Source organism: Chionomys nivalis, chromosome 15 (genome assembly GCF_950005125.1).
Source record: "Chionomys nivalis chromosome 15, mChiNiv1.1, whole genome shotgun sequence".
Lineage (NCBI taxonomy): Eukaryota > Metazoa > Chordata > Mammalia > Rodentia > Cricetidae > Chionomys > Chionomys nivalis.
The window spans coordinates 54569717-54578604 of record NC_080100.1 but is presented as its reverse complement, the minus strand read 5'-3'; the positions used below and the strand labels follow the sequence as shown (position 1 = coordinate 54578604).

Below are 8888 nucleotides of genomic sequence, written 5' to 3'. Positions count from 1 at the left end.
GGGGTCACCTCAGGCCATCAGAAAACAGATATTTAAATTACGATGCATAACACTAGAAAAATCACAGTTGTGAAAAATAATAAAAATAATGCATGGTTGGGGTCACCACAACATGAAGAACTATATTAAAGGGTCACAGCATTAGGACGGTTGAGAACCACTGACTTAGAGGACCTTGTTTTATTGCTATCCTCCATCCTCTCTGCCCTTACATTCTGCCTGTTTCCTCTTCCATGGGGTTCCCTGGGCCCTTAGGGAAAGGATTAGACAGGGATCCCCTTTAAAGCTGAGCGTTCCAAGGTTGCTCATTCTCTGGGCAATGTTTGCCTATGGGTCTCTATATTCCCATCTGCTCCAGGAGGAAGCTGCTTTGATGATGGCTGAGCAAGGCCCTGAACGAAGAGTACAGCAGAAAGCTATTAGGAGTCATTTTATTACTACACCCTTTAGTAGAGTAGCAATATTGGTTAGATCCCTAGATCTAGATTACCGGGGGGGGGTCTAGTCGCAGGCTCTTGGTCACCTAAGCAGCATCCAGTACAGGTTCCATCTGTGGAGAGTATGTGTCAATCAGATGTTGGTTGGTTATTCCCACAAGCCTTGTGCCACCGTATCTTACACACTGGCATATCTTGCAGAGAGTTCACCATTATATACCAAATTGTTTGTGCCAGCTTATGTTTACATTTCTCCTTTGGTAGCGTGCAAAGAACCTGTACCAAGACACTAGCCCATGAAGGTTCTAGGTAGACGCAAGCTTGGCTTATTCATGTTCAAAGTGTTATTGTCAGCGTTAGGGCCTTACCATCAACTGTGGAGAGCAACCTATAGTCTTGGCAACAGTTGGGGTTCTGGGGGTTCCATGGGACCCCTTTGGTCAACAACTCAATTAGATGTAATTCAGTTCCAGTACTGGAAGCTTTGTTTGGTGACAGAAATGGGGGCTCTTTCTCCCCCATTATATGTCAGTTTAGTTTAGATCACTTTCATACACACACACACACACACACACACACATTTTAGGAAGCTTTTGCTTTGTCATACTTCCACACTACCCCTGAAATAACCCTTAGTTTTAGCTCTCCCTCCCCATATTCCTCTTTTTTCTCTTTCTCTCTGCTTAGTCCTCCAAGTCCATCTATCCCTATGTCTGTTTCCTAGGGAGATCTATCTGTTCCCCTTAGTCTTTTCTCTATACCTAACAACTATGGCTCTAAAGATTAGAGCTTGCTTATCATTGACTTAATAGCTAATATTCATGTATATAAAAATACATGCCAGGTTTAGCTTTCTGGGTCTGGGTTAACCTTACTCAGAATGTCTTTTTTCTAGTTCCATCCATTTACCCACAAATTTCATTATTTCATTTTTAAAGAGCTAAACAATACTCCATTGTGTGAATGTACCACATTTTCTTTATTCATTCATTTGCTGATGGTCATCTAAGTCTTTTCAAATTTTTGGCTATATGAATATGGTTGAGCAAATGTCTCTCTTGTAGGATGAAGTGTCCTTTGGGTATATGCCCAAGAGTAGTATAGTCATATTTTGAGGTAGATCTGTTCCCATTTTTCTGGGGAACACAACACTGATCTTCATAGTGGCTATACAAGTTTGCAGTTCCATCCACAATGGATGAGTGTTTTCTTACCCCAATCCTCACCACCTTGAGCTGTCTTTGTTTCATTCATCTTAGTCACTCTTACAGGTGTAAGATGAAATCTTAAAGTAGTTTTGATTTGCATTTTCCTGGTGATTAAGGATGCGGACCATTTCTGTAAGTGTCTCTCAGCCTTTGAGTTTCTTCTTTTAAAATTGTTCATTTAGATATGTACCCCATTTTTAAAATTGGGTTATTTGTTTTCTTGATATCCTGGGTCTTTGTATGTTTTGTATATTGCCCCTCTATCAGATGTGTAGCTTGTAAAAATTCTTTTCCCATTGTGCAGGCTGCTGTTTTGTCCAAATGACAGTGTCCTTTGCCTTACAGAAGCTTCTCAATTTCCTAAGGTTGCATTTATTAATTGTTGGTGTTAGTGTCTGCACTATTCGCGATCTGTTCAGAAATCCTTCTCCTGTGACAATGAGTTCAAGGCTATCCCCCACTTTCTCTTCTTTCTGGTTCAGTGTATCTGGTTTTATGTTGAGGTCTTTGATCCATTTGGAGTTAATATTTGTGCAGGGTAATTAGTATGAATCTATTTTGATTCCTCTATATACAGACATCCAGTTCAACCAGTTCCATTTGCTGAAGATTCTGCCTTTTTATCTAGTGTATATCTTTGGCTTCTTTGTCAAAAATCAGATGTACGTAGGTATGTGGATTTATGTCTGGGTTTTCATTTTGATTCCATTGATCAACTTGTTGGTTTCTGTGTGATATCATGCTGTTTTTATTACTATAGCTCTGGAAATAAACTTAAAATCAGGAATGATGACACTTCAGTTGTTTTTATTATTATTACTCAGGATTGTTTTAGCTAGACTGATTTTTTTTCTTTGTTTGTTTCCATATGAAGCAGAAAATTGTCCTTTCAATATCTGTGAAGAATTGTGTTGGAATTTTGATGAGGACTGTTTTGAAACTATAGATTACTTTTCATAAGATAGCCACTTTAATCCTTGATACTGTTATGTAGCCTATTGATACACGAGCATGGGAGTCATTTCCATCTTTTGATATCTTCTTTAGTTTCATTCTTCAATGTCTTAAGGTTTTTATCATAGAAGTCTTTCACTTGCTTGGTTAGATTTACCACACGATATTTTATGTTATTCGAGGCTATTGTGAAAGGTCTTGTTCCCTGATTTCCTTCTCAGTCCATTTGACATTGTATGTACGAAAGCCACTGACTTTTGTGGGCTACTTTTGTAACCAGCTACGTTGCTAAAGTGTTTATCAGCTGTCGGAGTTTCACAATGGAATTTTTAGTCACTTATGTGTACTACCATGTAATATGCAAATGAGGATACTTTGGCTTCTCCTTTCATTTCAATTTCCGTCAGTTGTCTTACTATTCTAACAAATACTATATTGAATAGATGTGGAGAGAGTGGACAGTTTTGTCTTGTTCTTTATTTTAGTGGAATTTCTTTGAATTTCTCTCCATTTAACATGATGTTGGTTATGGGTTTGATGTAAACTGCCTTAATTTTATTGAGGTGACCCTTGTGTCCCTAAACTCTCTAGGATCATATTTACTGATTTCCATATGTTGAATCATCCCTGCATCTCTAAGATGAAACATGATTATAGTGGGTGATCTTTCTGATGTATTCTTGGATTCAGTTTGCAAGTATTTTATTGAGAATATTTGCATCCAGGTTTATAAGGGAAATTGTTCTGTAATTCTTTCTTTGTTTGGGTCTTTATGTGATTTGAATATCAGGGTAATTGTGTCATTTTATTGGGACAATGTTCCTTATGATTCTATATTGTGGAAGAGTTTGAGGAATATTAATTAACATTAACTCTTCTTTAAAACTCTGGTAGAATTCTGCAGGAAAATCATCACCTTGAACTGTTTTTGTTCTGTTTGTTTGCTTGTTTTGAGGATGGAAGACTTTTAGTTACTGCTTCTAATTTCACGAGAGGTTATAGGTCTGCTTAATTTGCTTACCTGATATGGTTTTAATTTTTCTAAGTGTTATGAATCAATGAAGTTATCCATTTCTTTTAGAATTTCCAATTTTATGGAGTACAGGTTTTTAAAGCATGTCCTTATGTTTCTCTGAATTTCCTCATCTGTTGCTATTTCACCATTTTCATCTATAATTTTGGTAATTTGGATATTCTCTCTCTCTACCTTTTAGATAATTTGTAAAAAGGTTATCATTCTTACTGATTTTCTCAAAAAACCAAGTCTTTATTTCATTGCTTCTTTGTATTTTTTGTTTACTTGTTTTTAGTATATCGATTTCAGCACTAAGTTTGATTAGTTCTTACCATCTGCCCCTTTTGGGTGTGGTTTCTTCTTTTTGTTCTAGAGCTTTCAGGTGTGCTGTTAAATTACTAGTATGAAATCTCTCTGATTTTTTTTATGTAGGCACTGAGTGCTATGAAATTTCCTTAGAACTGTCTTCATTCTGTCTCATATGTTTGGGTATGTTATATATTTATATTCCTTAAATTCTAGAAAATCTTTGATTTCTTTCTTATTTACGTCTTGACCCATTTTCTAGTCAGTGGTGAGTTGTTCAGTTTTTATGAGTTTTTAAGCTTTATGTTGTCTCTGTATTTATTGACATCCAGCTTTTATATGTTGTGGTTTGATAAGATGCAGAGAATTGTTTCAGTTTTCTTGTATCTGCTGCGAATTGCTTTGTGACTATGTGGCCAGTTTTAGAAAAGGTTCTGTGAGGTGCTGAGAAGGTATATTCTTTGTGTTTAGATAAAATGTTCTGAAATATCTGTTAGGTCCATTTGGTTTATAACTTCTGTTAGCTCCAGTATTTCTCTGCATAGTTTTTGACTGGATGACATGCCCATTAGTGAGAGTGGTATATTAAAGTCAACCACTATCAGTGTGTGAGGGTCAGTATATGATTTGAGCCACAGTAATAATTTCTGTTGCAGATTTTAATGCCCTTGTATTTAGGAATGTTAAGAACTGCAATGTCCTCTTTGATTTTCCCTTTGGTGATGTAGTGACCTTCCCTATTTCTTCTAATTAGTTTTGGGTTGAAGTTTATTTTGTCAGATATTGAAATAGGTGCACCAACTTGTTTCTTAGTTCTATTTGCTTGGAATATCTTTTTCCAAACTTTTATCCTGATAACATGTCTACCTTGATGTTAAGGTATTTTTCTTGGACACAGCAGAAGGATGGATCCTGTTTTCTCATTCATTTTTGTAGTCTGTGTTTTTTTAATTGGGAATTAAAAACTGATGCGAAGAATCAGTGTTTGTTGATTCCTGCTATTTTGTTGCTGGAAGGGGGTTATTCAACACTTCTTTTGACTTTTAATGGTCTAGATTATTTATTCCTTGTGTTTTCTTGGGTGTAGTTAACCTGTTCAGATTAAAGTTTTTCTTCTTAAACCTTTTGTAGGAATAGATTTGTATATAGATATTGCTTAAATTAAGTTTATTGTGAAATGTCTTTTTTTTTCTTCATATGTTGATATTAAGAGTTTTGTCTAGAAAGCAGTCTAGGCTGGCATCTGTGATAGCTTAGAATCTGTAGCACATCTGTCCAGGCTCTTCTGTCTTTTACGGTCTCCATTGAGAAACCAGATGTTATTCTAATAGGTCTATCTTTATATGTTACTTGGTCTGTTTCCCTTACATCTTTTAATATTCTTTCTTCCTTCTATATGTTTAGTATTTCAATTATAATGTGACAAGGGGAATTTGTTTTCTGGTTCAATCTACTTAGAGTTCTGTAAGCTTCTTGCATCTTGATAGACATGTCCCTTAGGTTGGGGAAATTTTCTTCTATGATTTTGTTGAATATAATTTCTGTGCCTTTGACCTGAGTTTCTTCTTCCTCTATTCCTATTATTCTTAGATTAAGTCTTGTCATAAGTGTTGTATGAAAGAAAAGAAGGCTAGCACTCCCCATGACAAGGATGGAAGAGGCCCTTGGGCCTAACAACACACATATGGCTAATGCATTGCCACAACTTCATGGCATCTAACCACTGTTTTTTGGGAACCCATTCTCTTTGAATAGATACCTTGCTCAACCTAGATATAGTAGGGAGGGGCTTGCACCTTTCCCAAAACAATGTGGCTTGCCCTCTCTGGAGAGTGGATTGGGCAGGGGTGAGGGAGTAGGGATGGGAAGGAAGGTGGAGGGAATGGGAGGAAGGGAGGGAAGGAGAACTGGGATTGGTATATAAACTGAAAAAAGATAGTTTGCTTTCTTTTAAAAAAAAAATAAAAGAGGGATGGAGAGATGGCTCAGTGGTTAAGAACATTTCCTGCTCTTCCAAAGGTCCTGAGCTCAATTTCCGGCAACCACATGGTGGCTCACAACCATCTGTAATGAGGTCTCGTGCCCTTTTCTGGCCTGCATACATACACACAGACAGAATATTGTATACTTAATAAACAAACAAATAAATAAATAAACAAATAGATAAATGTTTAAAAAAATTAAAAAATAAAAGAAAAAAATCAATGCTAAATAGAAAAAAAAAGTCGTAGTGTCCTGGATTTCCTGGATGTTTTGTCTGGAGTATTTTGGATTTACATTTTCTTTGACTGAGGTATTCATGTCTTCTATTGTGCCTTCAGTACCTAAGATTCTCTCTTCCATCTCTTGTATTCTGAGGCTTGCCTCTGAGGTTCATGTTTGAGTTCCCAAATTTCCATTTTTATATTTTCCTCAGTTTGGGTTTTCTTTATTTGATGTGGGAAGGTCATATGTCAATCTGTTGATTTCATTGGTTAATAAAGAAACTGCCTTGGCCCATTTGATAGGCCAGCCCTTAGGTGGATGGAGTAGACAGAACAGAATGCTGGGAAGAAGGGAAGTGAGCTCAGATGCCATGCTGCTCCTCTCCAGGGCAGACGCAATGAAGCTCCAGCCCAAGATGGACATACACTAGAATCTTCCTGGTAAGACACCACCTCGTGGTGCTACACAGATTATTAGATATGGGTTAAAGCAAGATATGAGAGTTAGCCAGTAAGAGACTATAGCTAATAGGCCAAGCAGTGTTTAAAAGAATACTGTTTCCGTGTTATTATTTCGGGGCATAAGCTAGCCAGGCGGCCAGGATCCGGGTGGCAGGAACACAGCCTGCTGTTCCATCTACATTTATTGATTCTATTTTCCCCTCTAGATCTTGAACAGTTTTATTTATTTCTTTCCACTGTCTGTTTGTTGTTTTGTATATTTCTTTAAAGGGTTCATTCATTTTCTCTTGCAGGACATCTATCGTATTCATAAAAGCTATTTGAAGGTCCTTGTTTATGCTATAACTATGTCACATTTCTCAGGGCCTTCTGTGGTGGATGGAATTGCTGGGCTCTACTGGGGACGTATTATCTTGTCTGTTATTGATTGTATTTTTATGCTGGTGTCTAGGTATCTGGGTTTGGAATGATTGTAATTCTAGGTGCTGATATATGGTTTTATCTTTTTGAGGTGGGTGTTTTATTCTTTTATTTCTTTTGCCCTCTCTGGTTCTTAGGAAGGCATAGTAGCTTTGTATTATATGTATGTAGTGTCTGAAAGGTAATTCTTTTGGGATCTAGATAGGTGTGGCCACTAGGAGATTCAAGGTAGAATGTGTCTGGTAGTTTGAATGTAATCGCTCATTGAGAATAGCACTGTTGGGAGATGTGGCTTTGTTGAAGTGAGTATAGCTTTGTTGGAGGAAGAGTGTCCTTGTGGAGGTGAGCTTTGAGATCTCCTATGCTCAGTATATACCTAGTATCTCAGACCACTTCCTGTTGTCTACATGTCAAGATGTAGGACTCTCAACTTCTCCCCCAGCACCATGTCTGCCTGTACACCACCATGTCACACCATGATGACAATGGACTAAACCTCTGAAAACGTAAACCACCCCCAATTAAATGTTTTTCCTTTGTAAGAGTTGCTGTAGTCATGGAGTCTCTTCACAGTAATAGAAACTCTAAGATAATGTGTTTCTAGGTATTGGGCGTTGGCACTTAGGGATGGGAATGGGCTGGGAGAAGGGGTGCTAAATGAGTCCACAGGAGGAAAGAAAGCTCGTTGGTCCACCAGAATCTGCTTGGGAAATGGGGCAGAGAGTAAGGAGAGGTCACAATGGCTAGTTAGCTACAGAGCTGGAGAAGAGACAGGGGGTTGGATTTGTAGTAGAGGAGAAAGAGGAGACGATCTGCAGTTATCCTAGCTGTTTTCTCTTAATTTAAAATCTCTAGCTCATTTTCCTCCATACACAGAAAGACCAACCTAACACAAGAGATCACTGGTACCTAGGATGATGGTATGCCTCAGTTTACCTGCCACCATCCACATCTTCTGCCATGGGACTTTAATAACATTTCTTTTCACTTTCAAAAGCATCCTAATTTGAGCAAAAAACTATCTCCTTTTCGTGTACATTTAAAAAGCTACCTGTATCACCAGTGAATACGCAAGGCAACAACATGAAAATCCAGCTGTCATAGCTCAACTGTGTGGTCTGGGTTCACCATTTTCAAATGCTGACAGAAATGCTGTTGGCTTCAAGCAAACTAGAGCGGATAGATCATCTCGAGTTCCCACTTTTCTTTTTTTTTAATATTTATTTATTATTTATTATGTATACAATGGTCTATCTGTGTGTATGCTGAAGGCCAGAAGAGGGCACCAGACCTTATTACAGATGGTTGTGAGCCACCATGTGGTTGCTGGGAATTGAACTCAGGATCTTTGGAAGAGTAGGCAATGCTCTTAACCACTGAGCCATCTCTCCAGGCCCTCGAGTTCCCACTTTTCCAAGCATCTCTTTTCTGCAGTCCTCTCTTTGTATCAGCAACATGATTAGGGTGTCTTGGCTGCAGACTACCAAATCTACTCTGAATATCCAAACCAAAAGAACTTTATAAGTACCTTCATCTTCCAGACTTTGACCGCATTGGGACCCAACCTACATTCAGTCCGGAATGATGCAGCAAAAAGAAACATTCAGCAGACAGTTGTATCAGAAATGCCAGGGTTCATCACCCACTGCTCATCGTCTAAGTGGGCCCTAGAGAACAGACTCCAAAATGTGTGCACTCTGAGTTTGGTGGGAGGGCAAGCCTAGGTCATGTGCACAGTCTGGAGAGGAAAATGCAATGTCAGCTCTGTCGCGAGGAAAATACCTTTCTGCTTTGGAGAGATGGAGAAATGAATCAGTCCTCAATGTTCAAATCGCCTAAGAACTGAAAGGGATTGCAGGTGACTCAATGAGGGGAACATGGA

General features: G+C 38.2%; 1 non-coding gene across 1 annotated transcript; it reads left to right on the top strand.

Moving 5' to 3' along the window:
- Positions 1-5527: 5527 nt before the first annotated feature.
- On the top strand, positions 5528-5652 carry LOC130887710 (U6atac minor spliceosomal RNA). Its single transcript, XR_009058403.1, has one exon. It is a non-coding gene; the product is annotated as a U6atac minor spliceosomal RNA (small nuclear RNA).
- The last annotated feature ends 3236 nt before the right edge of the window (positions 5653-8888 follow it).